Genomic DNA, 27,073 nt, shown 5'->3' on the forward strand with positions numbered 1-27,073 from the left:
GGCATTACACTACTATTGCATTACTTTTAAGTTACTCTCACCAAAATAACTGGAAGTATGGATTTGGCAATCTAAATGTAGCTCAAGACGCTCAATTAGCTCATCACACATCCAGTGGAAGGTGATGTGGTATCTGACTGAGCTAGGCTTATGGTTAAAAACAGTAGAATATAATAGCCACAGTGACGGCTCATGGCACAATACAAGGAACAATCATCGCAAGAACAGACAAAAGGTGAAAGTCTGGCAAATTGTGATAGAAATACTGTAACTTTAGGCCTATTCATATTAACATTAATTGAACTGTATTGTATTGTAATGTCTAAAGATATGACAGGATACAAAATTAGCATTTCTATGCCTTTATTGTTTTCAAGTTTACAGCATTAAGCATAGTTTATGCTTCATTAAAAAAAAAAAAAAAGATTAGCCCTAAGGGATATGACTCCATTTCAGAAATGTAACAAAAATGAACATATTATGGCAAATCGTAGCCTACAATAAAACTGGCCTGAAAAAAAAACCCACAAGCCTTTTAAGGCCCAATCCCAATTCTAATTTCTACCCCTTCCCCTCCGCCTTCCCCTTGGCCCTTCCCCTTGAAACTGAGCTACAAGGGATAGGGCTTGAAATTCAACCCTTACGTATTGGGATAGCCCTTCAACGATCGCATACGTCATCGCGTACCTCCGTCAGCGTTTACGTTAGCAAAACGCGACGCGTCATTGGCTGCGACCAGCCGCTACAGTCAGAGCCAGAAATCTCTGCTGGCAGGGTGTGATTTGTTAACTAACACCACTGAATTGGATATCTTTGGCGCTTCGTGCACCACATCCGACAGAATGAGGTGTCAGAACACTCATGTAAACAATAAAAGCGAGAATAACAGAACAAAACGTACGCAGTAAAGCAACCGAAAACAATACTCACTCCCAAAGCTTTTTAGCAGCAGCTTGGATTTCAGAAATCGCCGCTCATTCTCAGCTCGAAAGCGAATCAAGCGGCGTGTTTCCTCTGGATAACAACTTAAAACACGTAAATAATGGAGAAAATACATTTATGACAATCTTTCGCCGCGGGAACCGCCATCTTTCTGAAATCCGCATGAAATCTCGCTGAAATCCGCATGGCATTGTGGGAAATCACTCAAACCCCTTCGTTCGGAGTCAGCTCCAGGAAAATCTCCGTTTGGAGGGGTACAGAAGCCCTACCCCTTCCCCTACCCCTCCGCGTTAACTGGGATTGGGATACCCCTACCCCTTCACGTGAACGCGCAAAATGGAGGGGAAGGGCCAAGGGGTTGGTCCAAGGGGTGAAATGGGATTCGGCATAAATCACGGCTAGACAATGACTATTAGCTATATGAGGCTACCCAGTCACATTTTGAAAAACAGAACTAGAAATAACAAAATCAAAGTGCTTTTAATGATATTGAAGTGCTTAGGCATATTAGCCCTCGAAGGAAAGGCAGCTCAATCACTTTAGTCTGACTTCCGACCAGAAAAAAAAAAAAGTTATACAGGACAAAAATGTAAACAAACTGTCAGCATATCTTCAACAACATACTCCGCCACAAGTCTCCTAACCTCTTGAGGCTGAAGGAGCATCTCAGAGCGGGAGAACGTTAATTCTGGCTGCTTTGTGATTTTATCGCCACTCTCATCCTCCGCTTGCTTCCTTGCTAACTTCATGTTACTATGGCACCTCTGTAAATGTTTAGTTAAATTACTGGTGCTATTTCGGGAAGTGGACAGTTCTTTAGTTTTAGCACACAAAGTGCATTTGACTACGATGTTCTTCACATCCTTATTTTTCACAAACAAAGTAATGGGCGTGTGCCCATCTGGAGAATGTGCTATCCGCCGTTAGATCAGCTGCAGGTTCACTCATCTCTCTCTCCTGTCTGACTAGCCTAAAGGAAAAGGAAGTGAAACATTTTGTGCGGACGTTTCACCTCTGCTGATCTCGCGTGATTTTGGCGAATTTGTATGAAGGAAAAAAAAGCCCACCACTTCATTCCAGGTTAAAAATGCATTGTGACGCGCGTTAACTGATTAACTGATTTGGTGTTCAACTTTCACGGTTATGATAAAGCAGTGTCTCTTTGTAATTGTCATCTTTGTAAGCTCACTTGCTTGAAGGAAGGCTCAATAATGGCAATAAATTACTTTTACTTTCAGTGCTGGAGCTGCAGGAGCAGGTGGCACGCAACCGCAAGGAATTTGTTCGGATTCACCTCCAAAACTAAGTCGCTCATAAAACTACAACCATTTCTGGTTCAAACAGAACCAATTACGACCATGTACACCCTTTCTATTTTGGGCTACAACGTTAAGTAGAGGTGTGTGTGTGGGGGGGGGTGGGGTGGGGGTGGGGGGTCGGAAATGAGTCTGACGAGTAAAACTCTTTCCACACTATCCACAGTGATGCGGCTTCTCTCCTGTGTGGATGCGCTCATGCCGTTGGAGATTACTCTTAGAAGTAAAACTCTTCCCACACTGTCCACAGTGATGCGGCTTCTCTCCTGTGTGGATGCGCTCATGCCATTGGAGATTACTCTTAGAAGTAAAACTCTTCCCACACTGTCCACAGTGATACGGCTTCTCTCCTGTGTGGATATGCTTATGCCACTGGAGATTACTCTTCGAAGTAAAACTCTTCCCACACTGTCCACAGTGATACGGCTTCTCTCCTGTGTGGATGCGCTCATGCCGTTGGAGATTACTCCGACAAATAAAACTATTTCCACACTGTCCACAGTGATATGGCTTCTCTCCTGTGTGGATGCGCTCATGCTTTTGGAGATTACCCTCATCAGTAAAACTCCTCCCACACTGTCCACAGTGATACGGCTTCTCTCCTGTGTGGATACGCTCATGCCGTTGGAGATAACTCCGACAAATAAAACTCTTCCCACACTGTCCACAGTGATACAGATTCTCTCCTGTGTGGATACGCTCATGCCATTGGAGATTATTCTTATCAGTAAAATTCTTCCCACACTGTCCACAGTGATATGGCTTCTCTCCTGTGTGGATGCGCTCATGCCGTTGAAGAAGACTCCGACAAATAAAACTCTTTCCACACTGTCCACAGTGATGTGGCTTCTCTCCTGTGTGGATGCGCTCATGCCGTTGGAGATTACTCTTAGAAGTAAAACTCTTCCCACACTGTCCACAGTGATACGGCTTCTCTCCTGTGTGGATACGCTTATGCCATTGGAGATTACCCTTAGAAGTAAAACTCTTCCCACACTGTCCACAGTGATACGGCTTCTCTCCTGTGTGGATGCGCTCATGCCGTTGAAGATGACTCCGACAAATAAAACTCTTTCCACACTGTCCACAGTGATATGGCTTCTCTCCTGTGTGGATACGCTCATGCAGTTGGAGATGACTCTGAAAAATAAAACTATTTCCACACTGTCCACAGTGATATGGCTTCTCTCCTGTGTGGATGCGCTCATGCTTTTGGAGATTACTCTCATCAGTAAAACTCCTCCCACACTGTCCACAGTGATATGGCTTCTCTCCTGTGTGGATGCGCTCATGCCGTTGGAGATAACTCCGACAAATAAAACTCTTCCCACACTGTCCACAGTGATACAGATTCTCTCCTGTGTGGATACGCTCATGCTGTTGGAGATGACTCCGACAAATAAAACTCTTCCCACATTGTCCACAGTGATGCGGCTTCTCTCCTGTGTGGATGCGCTCATGCCGTTGGAGATAACGCCGACAAATAAAACTCTTCCCACACTGTCCACACTGATACGGCTTCTCTCCTGTGTGGATGCGCTCATGCCGTTGGAGATAACTCCGACAAACAAAACTCTTCCCACACTGTCCACAGTGATATGGCTTCTCTCCTGTGTGGATGTGCTCATGCTTTTGGAGAGTACTCTTCGAAGTAAAACTCCTCCCACACTGGCCACAGTGATACGGCTTCTCTCCTGTGTGAATACGCTCATGCAGTTGGAGAGTACTCCGAGAAGTAAAACTCCTTCCACACTGTCCACAGTGATACGGCTTCTCTCTGATATGGATGCACTGATGATATTTTAATTGCTGACTCTTCATAAAACTTTTCCCACAGTCTGAGCAGTGGTACATCTGGAAAATATAACAAAATGATTCAAAATGCTTCACTCACATACACATACAGTGAATATAAAAAGAGTACACACCCCATTAAAATCGTTTTTTCTGATTAAAAAAAAAAAAGAAACCACGAGAAATACATTTTAAAACTTTTCCCACCTTTAATATGACCTATAACCTGTACAATTCAATTAAAAAACAAACAAATCTGTTCGGGAGGAAAACAGGGTCAATCCATGTGAAAACACCAGAGGCCTCGCCACTGATCATCTCAGATTTATTCATACTTTCTGAAAATATTGTCAGTGTGCCCAATAAATAGTGTACAAAATTTTAGGTATCATTAGTTTCTGAGATACAGGGGCTTTAAAAAAGGGGCATGGCCCCAATTTCACTGTTGAAATGCGTGCTACAGAAAACTGACCTAACTTCCATAAGTCATTACTTTTAAACTATTCATGCAAGATACATGAAATTTTCAAGGATTGCTCTTCAATGCCAGACGCCTTTAAATACTATAATAGAAAGTTCACAGTTCAATATTTGCCAAGTTATGGCTTGCTGAAAATCATAAAAAGAAATGTCTTCTTTCGTGCTTTGGAGCAACTTTGACCCCCCCATATCTCCACATTAAAAGCACACCAGATCTTTCAGATTTTCTTATTTATTACTCCTGTTATAGTACTCTTTAGGCAACTAGGTATGTGTTCAAAAGAAATCAAACTTTCTGATTTATTAGGCTTTAAAAAAAAAACATTTTGCACCTATAATTCAAATGTAGATTGCAAATGTATAAAAATTATACCACTGGAAAGAGCTTGTTTTGATTAGCAAATGCACAAAAAATGAAGTTGGTATCCTAAACGAAACTATAAATATTAAGGTATCAAGTATGGCATGTTTTACGATAGACGGAAAAGCTGTTTTGAGGCATATAATCTGCTTGGGTGCATCCAGAGATGCCTAAAAACTGAAAAAACACAAAATTCAGGAGGATTTTTATCACTATCCCTTAGAAGCACATATTTGAGCTTCCATTTGCCAGCCAGATACAGTGACTGATGTCAGCAGAGCTCTGCCTATCTCTGCAGAGCTCCGCTAAACATGACCAGACTTACCAGCCAGATTTGGAGGCCGATGTCAGCAGTCTCTCAATGTTTATAAAAGGGATCACCACAATCTGGTTCAGTAGTCCTTTCACTTTCCAACAATGCCATACAAACCTGGATAAAACATGGCTTCATCTATGGCATCATGCTCAATTGGACAATTGACAATCATCAACAAAAGGACCAAGCTCCAAGTCACTGATTCCACCCACACTTACACAAATGTGTGTGTATTTTTAAGATGCAAGCTGTATCTTAAATACGCACAGTTGTGTCCTGAATAGCTCTCTTTTTAAATCAGGTCAAAGACTGAATAAAATCATACGACACTAGGTATCAGAGAGATATTGCAGTTGAGGTCAGATAATGTGGGATATAGGGTTATTTTTAGGTTTTGAAATGATAAAGGGAATTATGAGGAGAATGTAGCACAATAGGGTAGTAAACATTCTGGTTCACACTCCAGTCCAGAAAGTGGCAGTAATGCACCTAAAAGCTGCCTGCCAACCGCCATAAAAGAAGAAGAAAGATGATTTACCTAATGTGGAAATCCTGCTCTGGTCATTGGTACGCAAGTGACAAATTCTTGCTCCTCCATGAAATAATGGCGTGCCAATTGCCGTTGATGGAGAATTCGTCCTCTGCACGAGGCTGACAGCTGGTTCAACAAACCCAGAACAATATGGGAATGGTGCGGATTTTGCGTCAATTACGAGAAATGCATGCTAATTCTCGCTAATTTTTGCGTTTTTAAAGAAGAAAGTCAAGACATTGGGTTTTATGCAGCCAAGTTTATTTAATCGACATTTGGGTTTTTTTTCCCTTCTGGCAGCACATATTGGGCGCTTGACCTTAATTTGGGCGCCTACGACGTTGTCCGTCGCAGGTTTCATGTAATTGAAATAGGGATCGACCGATATGTTTTTTTCAGGGCCGATACCGATTATTATGGAATTGGGATGCCGATAACCGATATGTGCAACCGATAAATGTAAACATTATAATTCACATGAAATTAAACATAGCACACACTGACACAGACCTTCATATCCATGAAATGTATGTTTAATTGTAAAATTGAACATGAAATTTTGTGCAGGGAGATGTCAGCAGCATTTGTACAATAAAGTCAAACATTAGTTAGAATAAAATGAGAAATAAAATAATAATAAAATAAATATTCACCAATAAAAAAATAAATCACTCCCTACTATATTACAGCTCACCATTTTCAGTGGAAAATAAATGAAAATACACTCTGGATTCTTTTACACTAAGAACTAAGTAAGACTTACCAACTTCAAGTAGTTTTTAAATAACAAATCAAGTGTAGGGAGCTGCCTGTAGCATTTTTTAAAAAGTAAAATCAAACAAAGTAGGCTATCACTCCCTATTATGTAGTAACAACTTAACAAGTAACCGTCTACATTCTAATGCTTTTAATGCCCAAGCCTAATATTCCCAATTTAGAAGGATTATATTGTAGTGAAGGAAGCACAGTTGCTCTGCATGTTGTCCACTGAGGCAGTTTCTGTTTTTTGTATAAATTGCCGCGGCTCTGCTCCTTTAAGAGTATATCGTTTTCCGAATCAGAAGCGCTAGTGAGGAGAATCACTTGCGCAAGAATTATAAATACTAGTGGAGTACATTACAGCGCAATGTGAAGTAGCATAAGAACATTTAAGTCAAGAGTTTAATTGATGTATTTCGTTCATTACCGTTTATCCAAGCAAGTGTGCATCCACGACACAATTAATTACTGAGCCCACAACAAGCGTCCTGACAAACTTCCTACAGTATTACATAGCCTACTAGCACCATATCACACCTGGCTTGTTTAAATGTTCAAATAGCGCTTTATAAAGTTACCTAACATATACAAGTGCAATGCGCTTTTTGAGCACGAGTCACGTCATGAAGTTTACTCATCACCATAACAAATAGCCAGTAGGCTTGCGCTAGCCTACAGAACACAAACACTACGTTTTATTTCGTCTTCCCTTGACCACCTCTCTGTATGGCTGTCATTCTACTGTTCGAGTAGAACTACTGACACATTCACAACGTTTCCAGACGGGGATTTAAAAATGACTGCAGCCTACGTTATGCTGGGGACTGCTTACTATGGACAACATTACATGTAGTTTCAGCGAGACTGGTTGGTTGTAGGCTAATTCAAGTGCTTCCTTCCGTAAGCTAAGTTTGCCTGGCTACACAGATGCAAATGGACAATTTTAACAAGTAGTAGATGAAGAATGTAAACATATAATGATGTTGTGCTTTTGCAACTTGTGTGTTTGTGACTTATTGCGGCAAAAGCAGCGTGTCCTTACCTTGAAGTGGGATCTGCTTCTGCCCGAGTGCCCGTACGGCCGCCTTGAAACAGTTCACAGCGTTTAGCTACACGTGTTGATTGGCTGTATCCCTTGTGCCACTTTTGCCCAAGTGCCCGTACGGCTTCCTTGAAACAGTTCAAAGCGTTTAGCTACGCGTGTTGATTGGCTATATCTCTTGTGCCAAACAAATCAGATGTTGTGGTAGGCGGGACCGTGTTCTTGAACTCAGAGAGGCGAGTGCAGGAAAGGACGTGCAGTGACAGTCACGTTAGGAACGAAATGGCTGCAAAAAGGCATGTTATCGGCATATCGGTGGAAATTATGGCCGATACCGATAACCCTAAAAATGCAGAATATCGGCCCGATATATCGGCCAGGCCGATTATCGGTCGACCCCTAAATTGAAAGGCCTGCCTATTGTTTAAAGGTAAATGGTAGTATTTTATAAAGCACTGAATGGTCTTGTGCCACAGTACCTGAGTGAACTTCTGGTCCTTTATGACCCGCTATGCCTACTTAAATCAAAACGCGCAGGCTATCTGCTGGTACCTCGTATAGTGAAGGCTACATCAGGGGGCAGAGCCTTTTCTTACAAAGCCCCACAGTTACGGAACAGCCTTCTAAGTAGTGTTTGGGAATCGGATACATTCTCAGCATTTAAGTCTAGGCTGAAAACATATCTGTTTAGTCCAGCCTCTTGTTAATAGTGTTTATGCGGTAAAGGAGTGGATCTGGAGGGTCCTCAGGCAAAGAGTGTTTTAATAAACTGGGATGTATGGATGCTGTCAGTCCCCCACTCATTTGCTCACTCGAGTTTGTTGATGATGTAGTGGCTGGCTGCTTTATGTCCCGGGGCTCCCTCATGCCTGTGTTGCCTTCTGGCTCTCCCCTTTTGGTTATGCTGTCATAGTTAGTTTTGCCAGAGTCCCTGCTTGCACTCAGCACAAAATATATACTGTTTCTACTCATCAGGTGACATTGGGCATACCTAACAACCCCTCTCTCTCTCTCTCTCTTTTTCTCCCCTCCCCACTCTGTCTGTCCCTCTGAGTTACACGTCAATCCTGAGATCGAGATGCTGACCTCTTCTGCTCCTCGGACCTGCCTGATCCATCCTGATGCCCTATGTCTGGTTGGAGTCTCATCACATTGCGCCTGTGGAGGACAACCCCATATGGACGGTTGAAAGTCACACTTGGAAGACGCTCTGGACATTTACAATAATGCTTTTATGGCTGAGGACTACAGGTGACTTGCTAACTTTAGGACTGCAGTTGTCATGAACAGTTTTGCACTCAAGTTTCCATCAACAAGCAGTTTATAACATCAACAAAACAGACTTCATGTTAAAACTGTTAAAAATGTTATAATCATGTTATCTGTTATCACCCAAATGAGGATGGGTTCCCTTTTGAGTCTGGTTCCGCTTGAGGTTTCTTCCTCATTTCGTCTGAGGGTTTTTTTCCTCGCCATAGGCTTGCTCATTGGGAATAGATTCCGGATAAAACTAGCTCATGTTTAAAGTCATTAAAATTCTGTAAATCTGCTTTGTGACAATGTCTATTGTTAAAAGCGCTATAAAAATAAACTTGACTTGGGGACTGTTTTGTGAGGTTTACCATGTTGGAAACTGCGATATAGAAATGATGGAAGAGGAGTGATAGTGAGGACAGATGAAGTGCTAGTAACCTCTCTCTGTGCCTGCAACAGTCCCTCTACGTGGTGCAAAGTCACATGGGACAGAAGAGGACACTGGAAACATCTGGACTTAATTGGACTGAGATGGATGTACATATTTACAAATCATTAGTTCTGAGCCAGTGTGTTAATCTCTGTGATTTTTGTTTTAATCACTGCAGTCTGGCTTTAAAGTCAGAAACGGGGAATGTGGTGACTTTATATGCATATATGTAACCACACACATACCTTGATGTAATCACACAAGCAATAATTTGTTTAATGATGATTGTAGATTAGATTAGCTTAGATTAGATAAGCCTTTATTATCTCTACTTGAGAGAAATTTGTTTTGGGCAAACAAGAGAGAGTGTGATTTTACAGAACCATATAACATAAATGTAGCATACTAAACAAGTAACATGCAAACATAGATACCTCCTAGTTCATCTGCCTCCACACACACCCAAACAGACAGCCACTTGTATTACAGTCCATAGGTATTGCACACAGCCATTTCCCTGAGCTACTTAGCACAAACATTGCTCAGAGATATCATTATAATAATAAATATTACACATAAAACAAAATGATTGCATAAAATTACACCACAACCTAAAAATACTACCCCCCAATCCCCCCCCCCCACACACACACACTATCACTCACACCACACTAAGACCTACTATTACGTAGTTTAATTGACCAAGGAGCCATTGAGAGTTTGAACCTATTTGTTTTACAGTTTGGGAGCCTATATCTCCTTCCTGAGGGTAGCACTTCATATTCATCATGCAAAATATATTCTTTATCCACTGAGATTTTCAGTCCCTGTCTCCTTACTGCTTCATCAAATGGCCCTTTTCCACTACCCTTTTTCAGCTCACTTCAGCCCGACACGGCTCGCGTTTCGACTACCAAAAAACAGCATGACTCAGCTCGCTTCAGCCCTGCTTAGCCCCTAAAACTCGCACGGTTTTGGAGTGGGGCTGAAGCGAGCCAAACCAAGCCGAGTGAGGCTGGGGGCGTGAGCAGACACTCCCCTGTGCACTGATTGGTGAGGAGGAGTGTCCTCACATGCCCACACACGCCCCGCGAGCACACTGGGATCTGTAAACACCGCAAACCCAGAAGAAGAAGAATTACGAGAATTTCTGAAGCCTTATGCGCCTCGCCTCATCTATACGCTCTTGCCAGTATCTGTTGGCGTTGTCGGTGACAACAAGCCACAGAACCAAGACCAGCAACACTAACGACTCCATGTCCTCCATGTTTATTGTTTACTATCCGGGTCGTGAGACTACCGCTTAAAAGATCACTGATGTCACTGTTTGCGCTGCTTAACGACATCACGTGACGTCCACCCACTTTCGCTAACTCCACCCAATGTGTCCACCCACTTCCAGCCAGCACGGTTCAGCGCGGTTGTAGTCGAAATGCAACTCCAACAGCCCCGCTCAGCTCGACTCAGCCCGACACGGCTCAGCCGCGTTTGTAGTGGAAAAGCGGCAAAATAAAGCTTGCAATGATGTGGGAGGGGGCATGCCCATAATTTTCCCAGCTCTCTTAATAAGGGTATGCAATTGAGCTTTCAGTTTAACAGACAGTTTCCCAAACCATATTATGATGCCGTATCTGATGATGGATTCAATGAAAGCCCTATAGAAGGCCATCATAATATCTTTCTCAACGCCAAACACACTCAACCTCCTCAGAAAATGAAGACGCTGACTGATCCTTTGTATTTTGATTCAAATCCAGTCAAGTTGATTTTCAGTAAAAAGAATTAATGAAGTTGATTTTACTTACAAAGAAATGACAACTAGATTGGTCAAGGCATTATATTGTTGTAGAACCTTGAAAACATGTGTTAAACCAGAATAATCTTAAACCAGAATAATCTTGGGAATATTGCGAGAGCGAGACTGGGATGAATCCTTGGATAGTGCAGTATGGCCTTTGAAATTTATATTAAAAAACAAAACAAAAACAAACAACAGGGATGTGATTTGGGGCTGGTGAAATTATCTGAAAATTTTAGCCAGGGGTCTGGGGGCCGCAGGCCCCCAGCTGGTCCAGGGCAGCACCCTGGTGGGGGGACAAGCCCCCCGAAGCTCCTGGGTTTTGGGGTTTTCTGACTTAAAAACTGTACTAAAATGGCAAGCAAACACACAAGAAAAAACTTGTCTTGATTAACAAATTCAAGCCAATTTAATGGTCAACATGCAACTCTGACACACACACACTCTCGTTCACTCTCTCGCGCGCTCTCTCTCTCGCGCGCGCGCTCTCTCTCTCGCGCGCGCTCGCTCTCTCTCTCGCGCGCGCTCGCTCTCTCTCTCGCGCGCGCTCGCTCTCTCTCTCGCGCGCGCTCGCTCTCTCTCTCGCGCGCGCTCGCTCTCTCTCTCTCGCGCGCTCGCTCTCTCTCTCGCGCGCGCGCTCTCTCTCTCGCGCGCGCGCTCTCTCTCTCGCGCGCGCTCTCTCTCTCTCTCGCGCGCGCTCTCTCTCTCTCGCGCGCGCTCTCTCTCTCTCGCGCGCGCTCGCTCTCTCTCGCGCGCGCGCGCTCTCTCTCTCGCGCGCGCGCTCTCTCTCTCTCTCGCGCGCGCTCTCTCTCTCGCGCGCTCTCTCTCTCGCGCGCGCTCTCTCTCGCGCGCTCTCTCTCTCTCGCGCGCGCTCTCTCGCGCGCTCTCTCTCTCGCGCGCGCGCTCTCTCTCTCTCTCGCGCGCGCTCTCTCTCTCTCTCTTGCGCGCTCTCTCTCTCTCTCGCGCGCGCTCTCTCTCTCTCTCGCGCGCGCTCTCTCTCTCTCGCGCGCGCGCGCTCTCTCTCTCTCGCTCGCGCGCCCTCTTTCTCTCTCACTCACTCACACTCACTCACTCTCTCTCACTCACCCCCCCCCCAAAGAACCAGCGCGGCAGGGCCCGCTAGCCCCGCGCCTTGGGACGTAATTCGCCCCGAGGCGAGCCGCGGCGCTCCGCTTAGGTTTCGTTTCTATCCCGGGCTCCAGCCCGACTTTGGACGCTCGTAGCTCGGGCAGGGGAGGTCCCAGTATCCCCAAACTTGACAGCCAGAGACCTCTGCCCTCTCCCCAAAGAACGAAATCGCTGAACAAATGTCTCACGGTCTCATGTCCAACGTCTGTAGCAACCTCTTTCTCCAACCATTCCCAGCGGGACTTGTTTTTCACTATTCTGTCGATTTCTTTAACTCGATTTGCATCTTTACGCTCGATCACGGAGGCTGCCATCTTTCAACTCTGAAGCGAGCTTACGTACAGCTATCTAACAAGCGCGTTCATTGGTTGTTACAGAGCGATGGGCCAATCACGTACCTCGTTTCATCTCAATGACGTAATTGCGTCAATGAGATGAAACGAGGTACATGATTGGCCCATCGCTCTGTAACAACCAATGAACGCGCTCGCTTCAAACAAAGAGTTGAAAGATGGCAGCCTCCGTGATCGAGGCGTAAAGATGCAAATCCGAGGCTGCCATCTTTCAAACAAAGTCGGAACGAATAAGATATGAATGTGGATTTGAGGGAAAAATCGGAAACATTTTTTTTTTCAAGTTTTGAGGTGAAAAAAGCGGAATTCCGCGAATTCGTGGAAAAATCACATCCCTGAAACAAACAAACAAAAAAAAACATGACATCAATGCCACGCTGAAAATATTGATGGAGACATGGTCTTGAATATTAAAGGGCATATCCTGGACCAATTTACTGGGTTTTTTTTATATGAAAGTATGTCCCTTTCAGGGGCGCAGATAGGAATTTTGAACTGGGGGGGACTGAGCTGTCAGCAAATGATTCCATTTTGTGTGTGTGTGTGTGTGTATATATATATATATATATATATATATATATATATATATACATACACACACACACACACAACCGTTCAAAAGTTTGGGGTCACTTTGAAATGTCCTTATTTTTGAAAGAAAAGCACTGTTCTTTTCAATGAAGATCACTTTAAACTAATCAGAAATCCACTCTATACATTGCTAATGTGGTAAATGACTATTCTAGCTGCAAATGTCTGGTTTTTGGTGCAATATCTCCATAGGTGTATAGAGGCCCATTTCCAGCAACTCTCACTCCAGTGTTCTAATGGTACAATGTGTTTGCTCATTGCCTCAGAAGGCTAATGGATGATTAGAAAACCCTTGTGCAATCATGTTAGCACAGCTGAAAACAGTTGAGCTCTTTAGAGAAGCTATAAAACTGACCTTCCTTTGAGCAGATTGAGTTTCTGGAGCATCACATTTGTGGGGTCGATTAAATGCTCAAAATGGCCAGAAAAATGTCTTGACTATATTTTCTATTCATTTTACAACTTATGGTGGTAAATAAAAGTGTGACATAACATTTTAACATAGCCTATGGAAATCCAAAGTTTGCACATTATCATCACGCACAGAAATTGCAAAACTGCAAAACTAGTTTTAAAACCTCCAAGTTCCAACTGTTAAACATAGCGAGAGGCTGGGCTACGTGTGTGTGTGTAAAGTGTAAACCAGTGCATCCTGGCTTTCTAACTATGCCTGTGTGTTGCGTGAGCGGCAGTCAGTCAACAACTCTTCGCAAAGTTTCCTTATGAAACAATATGCTCGCTGAAATTATGGCAGGGAACGCCAGATTAAACATTAAAACTGCCTTCTGAGCACTATATCTACAGGCTACCACCGAAAGAAGGAGGCTACCAGAAAGGCATCTCTACTCCGTACGATTTTACTTTCACTACGACATTACTTTGAACAGACTATCAAAAAATTGCAAGGTGATATGATAAAGTAAGGCACAGTTTACTTACAGCCGTTTTTTTTTTTTTTTTTAAAAACGATGCAATCGTTTTCTGCCTTTTGGCACCCTTCATCATGCCGTGTTGGGGTCCTGAACTAGGAGGCACTGTCCCCGATATGCCTGTCAAACTTGTTATGGGTAACCATAGCAACCAAGCTCGAGCTCGCAACCCGTGCAGTCTGCACAGTTGCAGCTATGTATGTACTGCTGTGCACCTCAATAAACCGAATGGTAATTAGTCTTTTGATTTTTCCGTGAGGTTTGCCTTATGCAAAGAAAGACAGCATAGATGTTTTTTCCTCACTATAAGTGGGGGGGACCGAACGAGGTGAATTTAAATCTGGGTGGGACGAATCCCCCCCGTCCCCCCCTCTATCTGCGCCCGTGGTCCCTTTCCACACTCATCCCGAAGGGTCATTTTGCACAAGGCCATCTGTCTACAGCAAAAAAAAAAAATAATAAAACGCGTCTGGAAAAATCCCAAGGGAGTCTGGAGCCATATTGATCCAGATTCGTTACGTCACGTGCAGATCCGCCAGCAGGCCGAGAGACAAACACAGGAACACCTAACTTAGAGTATAGTCTCTCTTATTTCTTTCTTACCCTGGCAAGAGTCAACTTGTGAATTGCCGATTTTCTTGTTCTTTTTCTCGGCTCTGCTTGGTCCTCAGCTTCGAGGGCCTCAGTGGATGCGGCACTTCGTATTCTGTCAGGGCAGACGAACACGGCTGGCTCCTTTGGTGACGCTGACACAAAAGGAGAGGGTGTTGCTTTGGGCATTCTAACAGATGGAACTGCGTCTTTTTTCAGATCAAGTTGCTTCTTGAAGCCCATTTCCCACTGCAAATAGTTCTCAAAGTCGTCGGGCTTTATGAAGTGAGCCCTGCATATGATGTTGTGGTCTGTTGTATGTTGCCAGTTTTTCCAGGTGCCTCGCACAAAGCACTCCCATTTCTCGCTCATTGCCCGATCTTTTGGAAAACAATGAATACTAATCCCATCAAGATTGGTGTTGCTACACCCTCCTACGATACATCTGTTAATAATTACGTGATAACGTTGAAGAAATTTGCAGAAAACCAACAGGTTGTATTCTCATAAACAAACCAGCGCTGACGTAGGATTCAGAGGGAGGCGTCCCGCACATGACATCACGAAAATCAATGTTTGCCAGGAAATCCAAATGCCAAGTTTTTTCAGAGGCAGACCAATTCGCCCCAAATGGCTTGATTTCAACTGAATTTTTCTGCTATTGCGCAAGGTAAAAAAAAAAAATTGCGCAAAATGTGGCAGATATTTGACCACAGTTTAATATAAAATAAGAGAATTACATTGATCTTGCTCCTAAATATACCCAAGATGTGCCCTTTAAGATGTGTGAACCAATCAGAATTCATTACACTTGTCAAGATTGATGCAAAAACACTATAAAAAAAATGGACAATTTCACTACGTTCAGACTGCAACCTGAAACGACCCATATCCGATTTGTTGTGAAATCCGATTTTTTTGTTAGGCCGTTCACATTACCAATTATGAGACTTGTATGCGATCTCCAATATGAACGGAACACGACCCAAAAGTGTCCCGCATGCGCAAATTGACACGTAATAAGCACATCTATGTAATACGCAAAAAAAAAAAAGCGCACTCTTCAAGTTTAATGATTTTCTTTTTTTGTTTAATTATCTGGTTAGTGTTAAAGTGTGAGGTCTCGTGTGTGTTTTTGTTTCTGAACTGAAATGAAAACGTGTAGCCTGGTAACGAGGGTTGACTCCTAAATGTCTCTCTAATTTCTATATAAGTGCACTACATGTTACTAGGAAGTAATGGATTTTTAAACTCTATATAGTGCACTCGAGCTTCAGTAGGCAGTCATTTGGGATACGGCCGCTGTATTACCAAACTCTTAATTCAGGCTTAATAATTTGCACATATTTATTTCGTCATATTAATAAACTTTTTCTACATTTTTATAAATATTTATTTAGACTGTTTATAGCCAGCTGAATTCTGCAACTTCTCTCAGCGCTGGCTCAAGGTGCAGAAACACCAGTGCAGTTTGCGATGGAGATGAGGCGAGACCTGGCGATGTGGTACAGACAGGATGGTTTAAGTTATAAATCAGTTATAGAAACTGTTTTATTTAATCAGGCTAACAGATAAACATCCAGGTCCCTACCAAATCCACCATTAGCTTGATCAATTCTATAAAAGTCTATTTAAATTCTGAAAACTGTACAAATGTTGTTGTTTTCCACCAAAGAGGCGGGATTAGCCAATGCAGAATAGTGACGTTTGTCTCTTGTTGATGACGTGTAGGTCGCATGAATGCGACCTGTCCGGTCAGACTGCAGCCGCATGTGAAAATATCGGATATGCATCGGATTTAGGACCACATATCCAAGCGGCCTGGGTCGCATGTGAAAAAATCGGATCTGTGTCGTTCGGATTGTCAATAACAAATCGGATACAGGTCGCATATGGGCAAAAAAATCGGATATGGGTCGTTTCAGGGTGCAGTCTGAACGTAGTCTTTCGCTACGTTCACACTGCAAGGCTTAATGCTCAATTCCGATTTTTTTGTGAAATCCGATTTTTTTGTGAGGTCGTTCACATTAACAAATATATGCGACTTGTATGTGATCCTCAGTATGAACGAAAAGCGACCTAAAAGTGTTCCGCATGCGCACTGCAGGATACGACGACGTCACACGCAGTGAGCATGGCCAGTGTTTACGGAAGTAAAACCGCCCGGTTGCGGTATGACTCATCCAATCTAGCTTGAATAGCTGCATCCCCCCAAATGGAAATCAGCTCCCTAACCTCTGCGTCCTTCCATTGAGAAGATTCAGAACCTTCACAGCCCGAAGCATCCCTCGCATTGATGTCATGCGCAGGGGCGCAGATACGTTTTTTGAACTGGGGGGGGGGGGGGGGGGGGGGGGACAAAGCTGCCAGCAAACCAACCCCAACCCCGATATGCCTGTCAAACTTGTTGTTAGTAACCATAGCAACCAAGCTCGAGCTCGCAACCTGTGCAGTCTGCGCAGCTCAACCAACCGAACATCAGTCTTTGTTTTGTTTTATGTGAGTTGTTGCAACTATGTATACACTGCTGTGCACCTCAATAAACCGAATGGTAATTAGTCTTTTGATTTTTCCGTGAGGTTTGCCTTATGCAAAGAAAGGCAGCATAGACGTTTTTTCCTCCCTATAAGTGGGGGGGACCGAACGAGGTGAATTTAAATATGACTCGTCCCACCCTCTATCTGCGCCCGTGATTATGCGCCATGTTGTTGTAACTTTTTTGAGAGACCCGCCGCCTACTTCAGCGCAGAATAGTGACGTTTGTGGCTTGTTGATGACGTGAAAGTCGGATGAATGCGACCTGGCGGTTCAGACTGAAGTCGCATATGAAAAGAGCGGATAGGAATCGGAATTAGCACCACATATCCAAACGGCCTGGGTCGGATTTGAAAAAATCGGATCTGTGTCGTTCATATTGTCAATAAAAGATCGGATACAGGTCACATATGGGCGAAAAGATCGGATTTGAGTCACTTCAGCCTGCAGTGTGAACGTAGCCTTTGTGACTTGGAGTCGGATCACTCGGAGGCTGTAAAAGCCTGGAGACCCAAATAAGTTCATCCTGAAGCATCACCCATTTTGGGGCTATTGCCATTGGTCCATGACACTGAAAGGTATTTACAGCGCAGCATGTATTTCCACAAAACCAAAAGAAGGTTTGTGGGGACTTCGTGTCATTTTCAAAGCCTCAAACTTGCTCCAGATTGAGAAGCAAAACTGATAAACCAAAATGAAATCAATGTCTTTATTAATAATCTGAAGGCCACATAAAGTGTGAGCCCTGACCTGAAGGGTTCTGCTTGCTGCATCTGCTGCTGTAATGATCACTTATTTAGAAATAAATTCACAGAGTTTTAAAAATAAAACAAAAGAGAAATCAGACCCATGAATAAACTTTACCTTTGAGGCAGCAGCAGCAGGAGTCTGTGGAGATTTTCCTAAAGAGGGCCGTGTGGACTCTGAGTTCATTATAACGGGTGAAAAGAATCAGGACACTGGAAGAAGAAAAACACAGAGACTCAGGAGTCCAGAATCTCCACTACCTGTTAACCCAACAGCTCAGGTGGGAAGCTTCACATTAACTCACCTTTAATGATGTTACAGAAAGGATGAACTTAAAAAATCGGTGGAAAAAACAAAGCGTGCACTCTTTCACAAAGCTCTGTATCCCGGTCAGTCTTTTTTTTTTTTTTTTGGCGGTTGGGAAACAACGAATAGGTCCATCACCGCCATCTAGTGTTCTGGAGTGTAGATTAGAAATTCTCGAATTGTCGTCGTTTAAACACACACACACAACTTATGATGTTCCACATGTTAATCAGAGATATTGAAATTGCATATTTCACTCATAAAATAGTAATGCACATCATATATAGACAGGATAATGTGCAAGAAAAGCCCAACTACATTCAGTTATTTTCTAAACGGCCATTTGATCTCTAGAATTAATTCAACAAAATATCTTGGAATTACTGGGTGGCACGGTGGTGTAGTGGTTAGCGCTGTCGCCTCACAGCAAGAAGGTCCTGGGTTCGAGCCCCGTGGCCGGCGAGGGCCTTTCTGTGCGGAGTTTGCATGTTCTCCCCGTGTCCGCGTGGGTTTCCTCCGGGTGCTCCGGTTTCCCCCACAGTCCAAAGACATGCAGGTTAGGTTAACTGGTGACTCTAAATTGACCGTAGGTGTGAATGAGAGTGTGAATGGTTGTCTGTGTCTATGTGTCAGCCCTGTGATGACCTGGCGACTTGTCCAGGGTGTACCCCGCCTTTCGCCCGTAGTCAGCTGGGATAGGCTCCAGCTCGCCTGCGACCCTGTAGAACAGGATAAAGCGGCTAGAGATAATGAGATGAGATGAGATCTTGGAATTACTACACCAGATACGTTGTGTTGTGATGAACACGTCAATAACATCTGTAAGAAGGCAAATTCTACCCTTGGGCTCCTGCGTCGTATCCTGGGAGGTTGTAATCCAAAAGTCAAGGACATCACCTACTGTACCCTGGTGCGTCCAAAACTGGAATATGCTTGCAGTGCCTGGAATCCTTACACCAAACAGAACATCAGCCGAATTGAAATGGTCCAACATCGAGCTGCAAGATTTGTTTTCAATGATTATTCGCATTTCAGTCAGGTTTCACCATTGATTGAACATCTTGGCTGGTATTCCCTCGAAGATCGTAGACTCCTCTTCCAAGCAAGCATGTTCTACAATAGTTTGATGGGTCATGTTGTCATCAGTTTTGCTCCTGAGGTGCATCAAATAACAAGAGCTACCAGATTACCAAACAGTTGTCCTTTCCACCAGCGTAGCGTATCTAATAATGTTTATAAGTATTCCTTTTACCCAAGGACAGTAGTAACGTGGAATAATTCACCAATATTTAATTAAGTAAACAAAAACAATTTTAAGGCTGTTGCCCTCTCTGCCATCAAGCCTTATAATGAATGAAGTCCAATTTTTAGAATCAAATTATAATTACATTATTGAACTGCAAATGGGGAATATGTATATTTCGTTATGATTTGATATCAGTATTTGTATTGAGATATATTTTATTTATTTATGAATGTATATGGGTATAGATGTACATATGCATGCATATATGTGTGTACACACTGAATGTTTTGTATATAATATTTGGGAATAATTTTAATAAAGGTCATAAAGGATTATCCTGGAATGTACCACGAGGTGGTGTAGTGGTGAGTGTGTCTGCTTCTCGACTGGGAAATCACGAGTTCTACTTATGGTTGGGTCATACCAAAGGCAATCATAACAATATTACTTGCTGCGATCTGGTGACGCATGCCGCAATACAGTACAGCAACTACTTTGGCAATGGGTTGAACTGATGTACAGCAAATTTTTATTTCTGTTCAGGTGGACTGACCATGAAATTGTGCATGCAACAATCCAACAGGTGTTCAAAGCATATTCCCCGCATTTGACAGGTATTATGCATTGTTTCAAATTTTCCTGAAACGTTCCAAGAACCTTAAAGAACATGCAAAATATATTCTAAAAAGAAACGCAGCACTGTGAAAGTGTTCACTGTCTGCATCCCAATTGGTGCAGTTACCTGGTTTTACAGTTAGGTCCATAAATATTTGGACAGAGTCAACATTTTTCTAATTTTGGTTCTGTACATTACCACAATGAATTTTGAACAAAACAATTCAGATGCAGTTGAAGTTCAGACTTTCAGCTTTAATTCAGTGGGTTGAACAAAATGATTGCATAAAAATGTGAGGAACTAAAGCATTTTTAAACACAATCCCTTCATTTCAGGGGCTCAAAAGTAACTGGACAAATTAAATAATTGTAAATAAAATGTTCATTTTTAATACTTGGTTGAAAACCCTTTGTTGGCAATGACTCCCTGAAGTCTTGAACTCATGGACATCACCAGACGCTGTGTTTCCTCCTTTTTAATGCTCTGCCAGGCCTTTACTGCAGCGGTTTTCAGTTGCTGTTTGTTTGTGGGCCTTTCTGTCTGAAGTTTAGTCTTTAAAGGATATGGGACATGGATTTTTACCTGGGCATAATTATGTATAAAGGACATAAGAAATGCCATCTAAATCACTGCAGGGCATCAAAAATGTGAAAATCATCACATTATTCAAGTTTTTTTATACATCAGCGTAAAACAAGGATTCGTTAATGAGCTAGGTGGTCACGTGACCCATGACGCAACAAAAACTTTCCAAGGAGCCAGTGCTTGGGAATCTAATGTAAACAGGTTACCGAAATGGACACCATCGACAGTGATATTCCCGATATTTCACAGAGATGTGAAGTTAGACCCTATCAATTCGAACCGATAGCTGGAAATTCACATGAACATAGATCTTGTCTTTACTCTGACGGGTCAGATGATTCTGAGAGTGAGAGTTCATTCAGCCCTCATGAAACTGAAAGCGGTCGGCTCAATAACACTTCCTGGTAAGTTAAAAACCATTCTGCTCAAAGGCTAATGATCTGTTGAAAGAAGTATTATTTTTGTATCATACATTGAAAGTTCATCATAGATCTAGCTAAAGTCCGTTGCAAGCTAGTTTTTTTTTTTTGCTGATATTTTTCGAGATTGATTGAGATACAATGCTTCCAGAGTCCGAGATGAAAACATTCAAAATGGCGAAACGAGTCAGAATTATGATAATCAATAATTGATACACCCAAAATTATAATACTAATCCTTACCTCGGCTTTCAGTCGCTTAGCGCAGAGGCCTTCAACAGGGGGGTCGCGAAATCGCACCGGATCACTCATATCAACAAAAATATTCCTGCCCTGTCCCCCGGCCTCCGTGCAGGGATGCAAACAGCGCGCCTTTCGCTGGATGCCGCCTTTTTCACGGCTGAATCGCGCAGATCCGATTTTTAAAAAAAAAATAGCGATATTAATTCATGAAACATGAAGTATAAGGATGAGAAAAAAAAACAGTTTAAATCGGGAAGCTGCGCACATTTGTGCAGCCTGGCGCAAATGTGCGCAGCTTCCCGATTTAAACTGTTTTTTTTCTCATCCTTATACTTCCTGTTTCATGTTTCATGAATTAATATCTCTCAGTACCTGAGTATTAATGTTGAAAGAATCCTCAGTGAAATGGTCCGAACACAGTTTGTGGGAAACAGTACCTGTAGGTGCAAAGTTTTTTCAACAGGTGTTCTGTAAAGTTATCCTACCTCTTGGATTTGTCCTGCAAAGCCTACTGCGCATGCGCAGGTGAGCCCACACTTTCCTCAGCTTCGGGTCCTTGGGGAATGCAAAAAAACTTACTCCAGGGCATTTCCCATTGGAATTATTGCAACCATAAGCAGCACAATACACCATGATGTCCAATGTATGATGTACAATGTACTTTAAAGACTATAAAAACAAATTTTCTTGTCATCCACTTCTCCATTCATCTACCCGCTTGTGCTGTGCCCGAAAGTTTTTGTTACGTATGATCACGTGACAGCGGCTCTTCCGGTTGCAAAAAATGCATATCGGAAGTCGAGCAGAAATGCCATATAATCATCACGAATATAACGATTTTGCTGAATTTAATAGATGATTTTGTATTTGTTGATGCAATTAATTCATATTTTTAATGGAAAGAAACTGATATAGCGTGCTTTTATGTTTCATGTCACAAGTGAAATGCATGCTCAATTGGGTTGAGATCAGGTGACTGACTTGGCCATTCAAGAATATTCCACTTCTTTGCTTTAATAAAGTCCTGGGTTGCTTTGGCTTTATGTTTTGGGTCACTGTCCATCTGTATTATGAAATGCCGACCAATCAGTTTGGCTGCATTTGAACACACAGTATGTCTCTGAATACTTCAGAATTCATCCGGCTGCTTCTGTCCTGCGTCACATCATCAATAAACACTAGTGACCCAGTGCCACTGGCAGCCATGCATGCCCAAGCCATCACACTGCCTCCACCGTGTTTTACAGATGATGTGGTATGCTTTGGATCATGAGCTGTACCATGCCTTCACCATACTTTTTTCTTTCCATCATTCTGGTAGAGGTTGATCTTGGTTTCATCTGTCCAAAGAATGTTCTTCCAGAACTGTGCTGGCTTTTTTAGATGTTTTTTAGCAAACTCCAATCTAGCCTTTTTATTCTTGAGGCTTGCACCGTGCAGTGAACCCTCTGTATTTACTTTCATACAGTCTTCTCTTTATGGTAGATTTGGATATTGATATGCCTACCTCCTGGAGAGTGTTGTTCACTTGGTTGGCTGTTGTGAAGGGGTTTCTCTTCACCATGGAAATTATTCTGCAATCATCCACCACTGTTGTCTTCTGTGGGCGTCCAGGTCTTTTTGCATTGATGAGTTCACCAGTGCTTTCTTTCTTTCTCAGGATGTACAAACTGTAGATTTTGCCACTCCTAATATTGTAGCAATTTCTCAGATGGGTTTTTTCTGTTTTCGCAGCTTAAGGATGGCTTGTTTCACCTGCATGGAGAGCTCCTTTGACTGCATGTTTTCTTCACAGCAAAATCTTCCAAATGCAAGCACCACACCTCAAATCAACTCCAGGCCTTTTGTCTGCTTAATTGAGAATGACATAATGAAGGAATTGCCCACACCTGCCCATGAAATAGCCTTTGAGTCAATTGTCCAATTACTTTTGGTCCCTTTAAAAACAGGGTGGCACATGTTAAGGAGCTGAAACTCCTAAACCCTTCATCCAATTTTAATGTGGATACCCTCAAATGAAAGCTGAAAGTCTGGACTTTATGTCCATTACATAACTATAACTTGAATATGTTTCAGTAAGCGGGTAAAAAACAAAATTTGTGTCAGTGTCCAAATATATATGGACCTAACTGTACTTTCCAAGAAAAATTTGCTGCTACATGTGAGATTGAACTTATAATTCCAAGTTTCACGCAGTGGAAAAGCCAGTTATCTGCAAAGGAGTATTCATCTGCACAATCTTTTACTTATATTTACAAATTCCATAATGGTTCTGACTGACTCAAGAGATATATATCCATCACAAAATTGCAAGATAAACACTGACCACCAATGAAAATGACTGGATTGTTTTCACTTCCCATTTTGGTTGCCAAGCAGTAGCTTGGGCTGGTCTTGCAGAAGTGACGTCAGCCTGAATCGGTCAATTGAGATCTTTATTGTCATTCATGAAGTACAATGTTAATAGACAAGTAAAACATGCAATGTGTGTTTTGTGCACCATTTTACATCAATGGGGTGGCACGGTGGTGTAATGGTTAGCGCTGTCGCCTCACAGCAAGAAGGTCCTGGTTCGAGCCCTGTGGCTGACGAAGACCTTTCTGTGTGGAGTTTGCATGTTCTCCCCGTGTTTGCGTGGGTTTCCTCTGGGTGCTCCGGTTTCCCCCACAGTCCAAAGACATGCAGGTTAGGTTAACTGATGACTTTAAATTGATCGTAGGTGTGAGTGTGAATGGTTGTCTGTGTCTATGTGTCAGCCCTCTGATGACCTGGCAACTTGTCCAGGGTGTACCCCACCTTTTGCCTGTAGTCAGCTGGGATAGGCTCCAGCTTCCATGCGACCCTGTAGAACAGGATAAAGTGGCTAGAGATAATGAGATGAGATTTTATTTCAATATTTTAATTAGCGAGTCATACATTCAACCAGGGCCAATGTGCCACTAGATAATGAGATGGCAGGGGAGCTTAACAAGGATAAGACTAAATGCTGGGTGGGTGAGACTATGTAATTGGTTCTTTTTATAGGACAACTACTTCGTAATATGTCCAAAGGTATACATCAGACAGCAGATGGCTTAATCTCCAGTTGTTCCAGACCTCCTGAACCAGTACAGCACATGATTTCGCATCTAGTTTCAAGTGCCCAAGGAGACACAGGTGTATGTTCTGAAAATTTAACACCCCTTGAGATGTCTCAATGTAAAGCAAACATGCAGGGCTCTCAGAATGATACTATATGTCACATCAGCTCTGTTAATTCTAGCATTAGTATAAACAAGGCAAAATTAAGCATGGCTTTGTACCCCAAATCCTAAATTTAATTCTGGAACCATATTGGTCATCAGTTTATTCTGAATGTAATCACTCGGAGGCTGTAAATGCCTGCAGACCAAAATTTCATTCATCCCATTTTGGGGCTATTGCCATTGGCACATGTGACACTGAAAGGTATTTACAGTCCCTAATTCTTGAAGTACCATGTCTTTTCACAAATCCATAATGAGGGATGTGGGTACTTTGTGTCATTTTCAAAGCCTCAAACTTCTCCAGACTGAGAAGCAAAATAAGCAAATTTGGAATTCTGTGCATGCAGCAAGTTGTGGGTAATGTCAAAAAGTCAAGGCATATAAGCAATGACAAATTGCCGAGTAAAGAATTGGCATGGATCTCAACTAAATGTAATGGGCACAACTGCGCTTTTGGCGTGGCTGCTGGGTTTACCAGCTGGCATTTGCGACAAGCTGCACACCACCTGTAGACATCGGTGCGGATCTTTGGCCAATAGAAATGAGCCATGAGACGATTTAGTACTTTGTCCAGAGCCAAGTGCCCAGGCAAAGGATTACGATGAGCCACATGGAATAAAAAGTTCCCTTTGACTCTTTGGGTCCAAAAAATATCTTCTTTAGTCAAGAGTGTCCTGCATCACTCGATATAGTCCATCATTAACCTTTTGAGGTCTGAGGGTATTTTCTGGCACTAATAATTTTGGCTTGCTCTGATTTTGTCAATTTCAACAAATAATACAAGTAATACAATATCATAATTGTTTTCCATAAATAAATTCATGACTCAGTAATGTGATCACATTACCATGTAACACAAACATTTGGGTTTGAGGGAAAGCAAATTTGCCTTGTGCAATATATAGCTGTTAGGAAGCAAGAGTTCAATCACAGAAGACATTTATGACAGACACCAACTCTGAGAAACTAAAACTGTGATTATGACTTAAATGATATTTTTATAAAGCACATCGTCAACTGGTGTACCAATGTCTAGATGTAGACTCACTAAAATATTTCAGTGGATTGAACTTGGAAAAAATACTGTAGAAGAGCTGATAAGCATATTGGGGGGTGGGGCGTAGTTCAGTGACACGAAGCATAAACCATTGCAATTTCTCCAGCAGCTTCTGTGTTGTGGTTTGTCCACTCACATGCACTGAAATAACTTAACTGAAGACAGCTCATTAGACCAGAGACAAGCTATGGGGTGAGAGATATTGCTTCGAAAAAGAAAGAGTTCTTGCAGAATTAAATACATTTTTCATTTTATTTACCTCTCTGCTCTGATTAGCAAACTAACCAGAAAAACGGAATTGTAGTGAATCCCTGATGTGGGTGGAGTACAGAAGCACGGCAGGCGAGAACTGAAGTTTGTGCCAACTTTATTTCTATAGATATAGCTTTTTGGCCTCCCTCCCACCCACACACATGCATTCTGGTCAGGAGTCAGCTCTTCTCTGCTTTCCCCCTCCTTTCATGCTCCATCCCTGCAACACACACACACACACACACACACACACACACACACACACACACACACATACACTAATTGACACCAGGTGTAATGACTTTGCCACTTACCTTCCCTGACCCCGCCCTCCATTCACAAACTGCTGCTTGGCCATGCCCCTGTTGCCACAGGAATGTTTAAAGATGAATAGAGAAAGCGAAAGACAGAAAAACCCAGCAGCCACACCAAAAGTGCTACTGTGCCCATTACTGTTAATTGAAATCCCCTTCAAAAGAATTGGCATGGATCTGGTCAAGCCATGAGATCGATCTGCATGTGTGTTTCGCTTTGTATTAGTCATAGTGGATTACGCAATTCAATATCTGGAAGCAGTGCCTCTTCACAATATCTCGGCATGTAGTGTTGCAGAGGCACTCTTCTGCATTATCTCCTGAGTTGGGATTGGAAATCATGACCGATCAAGGCATTATTATTGTCACACACACACTACGTGAACTGTACAAATTATTGGGGATTAAATTGATTCATACCAGTGTTTACCATCTGAAGACGGATGGGCTGGTTGAATGATTTAATCAAACACTTAAAAACATGATTCGTAAATTTGTTCACGGGGACACAAGAAACTAGGTTAAGTGGCTAGACCCTCTGTTTGCAGTGTGCAAGGACTCACAAGCCTCCACCAGGTTTTCCCCAGTTTGAATTGCTGTATCAGCGCAAGCCCCACGGTGTCTTTGACGTCATGAAAGAAAATTGGGAGGAGGAATCTTCACAAAGTAAATATTAAATTCAGTACATTCTTAACCTGAGAGCGAAATTCCACTCACTGAGTCACATAACCCAGGAGAATTTGCTGCAGGCACAAGAACATCAATCCTGCCTGTACAACAGAGGGACATGGCAAAGAGAATTTGCACCAGGAGATAAACTGCTCATTTTACTGCCCACATCAAGCTCACAATTACGCACCAAGTGGCAAGGGCTCTTTGAGGTTACATGGCA

The 27,073-nt window shown here is 42.7% G+C and overlaps 1 pseudogene; it reads right to left on the reverse strand.

The window, feature by feature from the left end:
• Positions 1 to 416: 416 nt before the first annotated feature.
• The window catches only part of LOC132881680 (zinc finger protein 850-like), a 100,569-nt pseudogene continuing 73,912 nt past the window's right edge, over positions 417 to 27,073 (reverse strand).

The sequence above is a fragment of the Neoarius graeffei genome, chromosome 1 (genome assembly GCF_027579695.1).
Source record: "Neoarius graeffei isolate fNeoGra1 chromosome 1, fNeoGra1.pri, whole genome shotgun sequence".
NCBI lineage: Eukaryota > Metazoa > Chordata > Actinopteri > Siluriformes > Ariidae > Neoarius > Neoarius graeffei.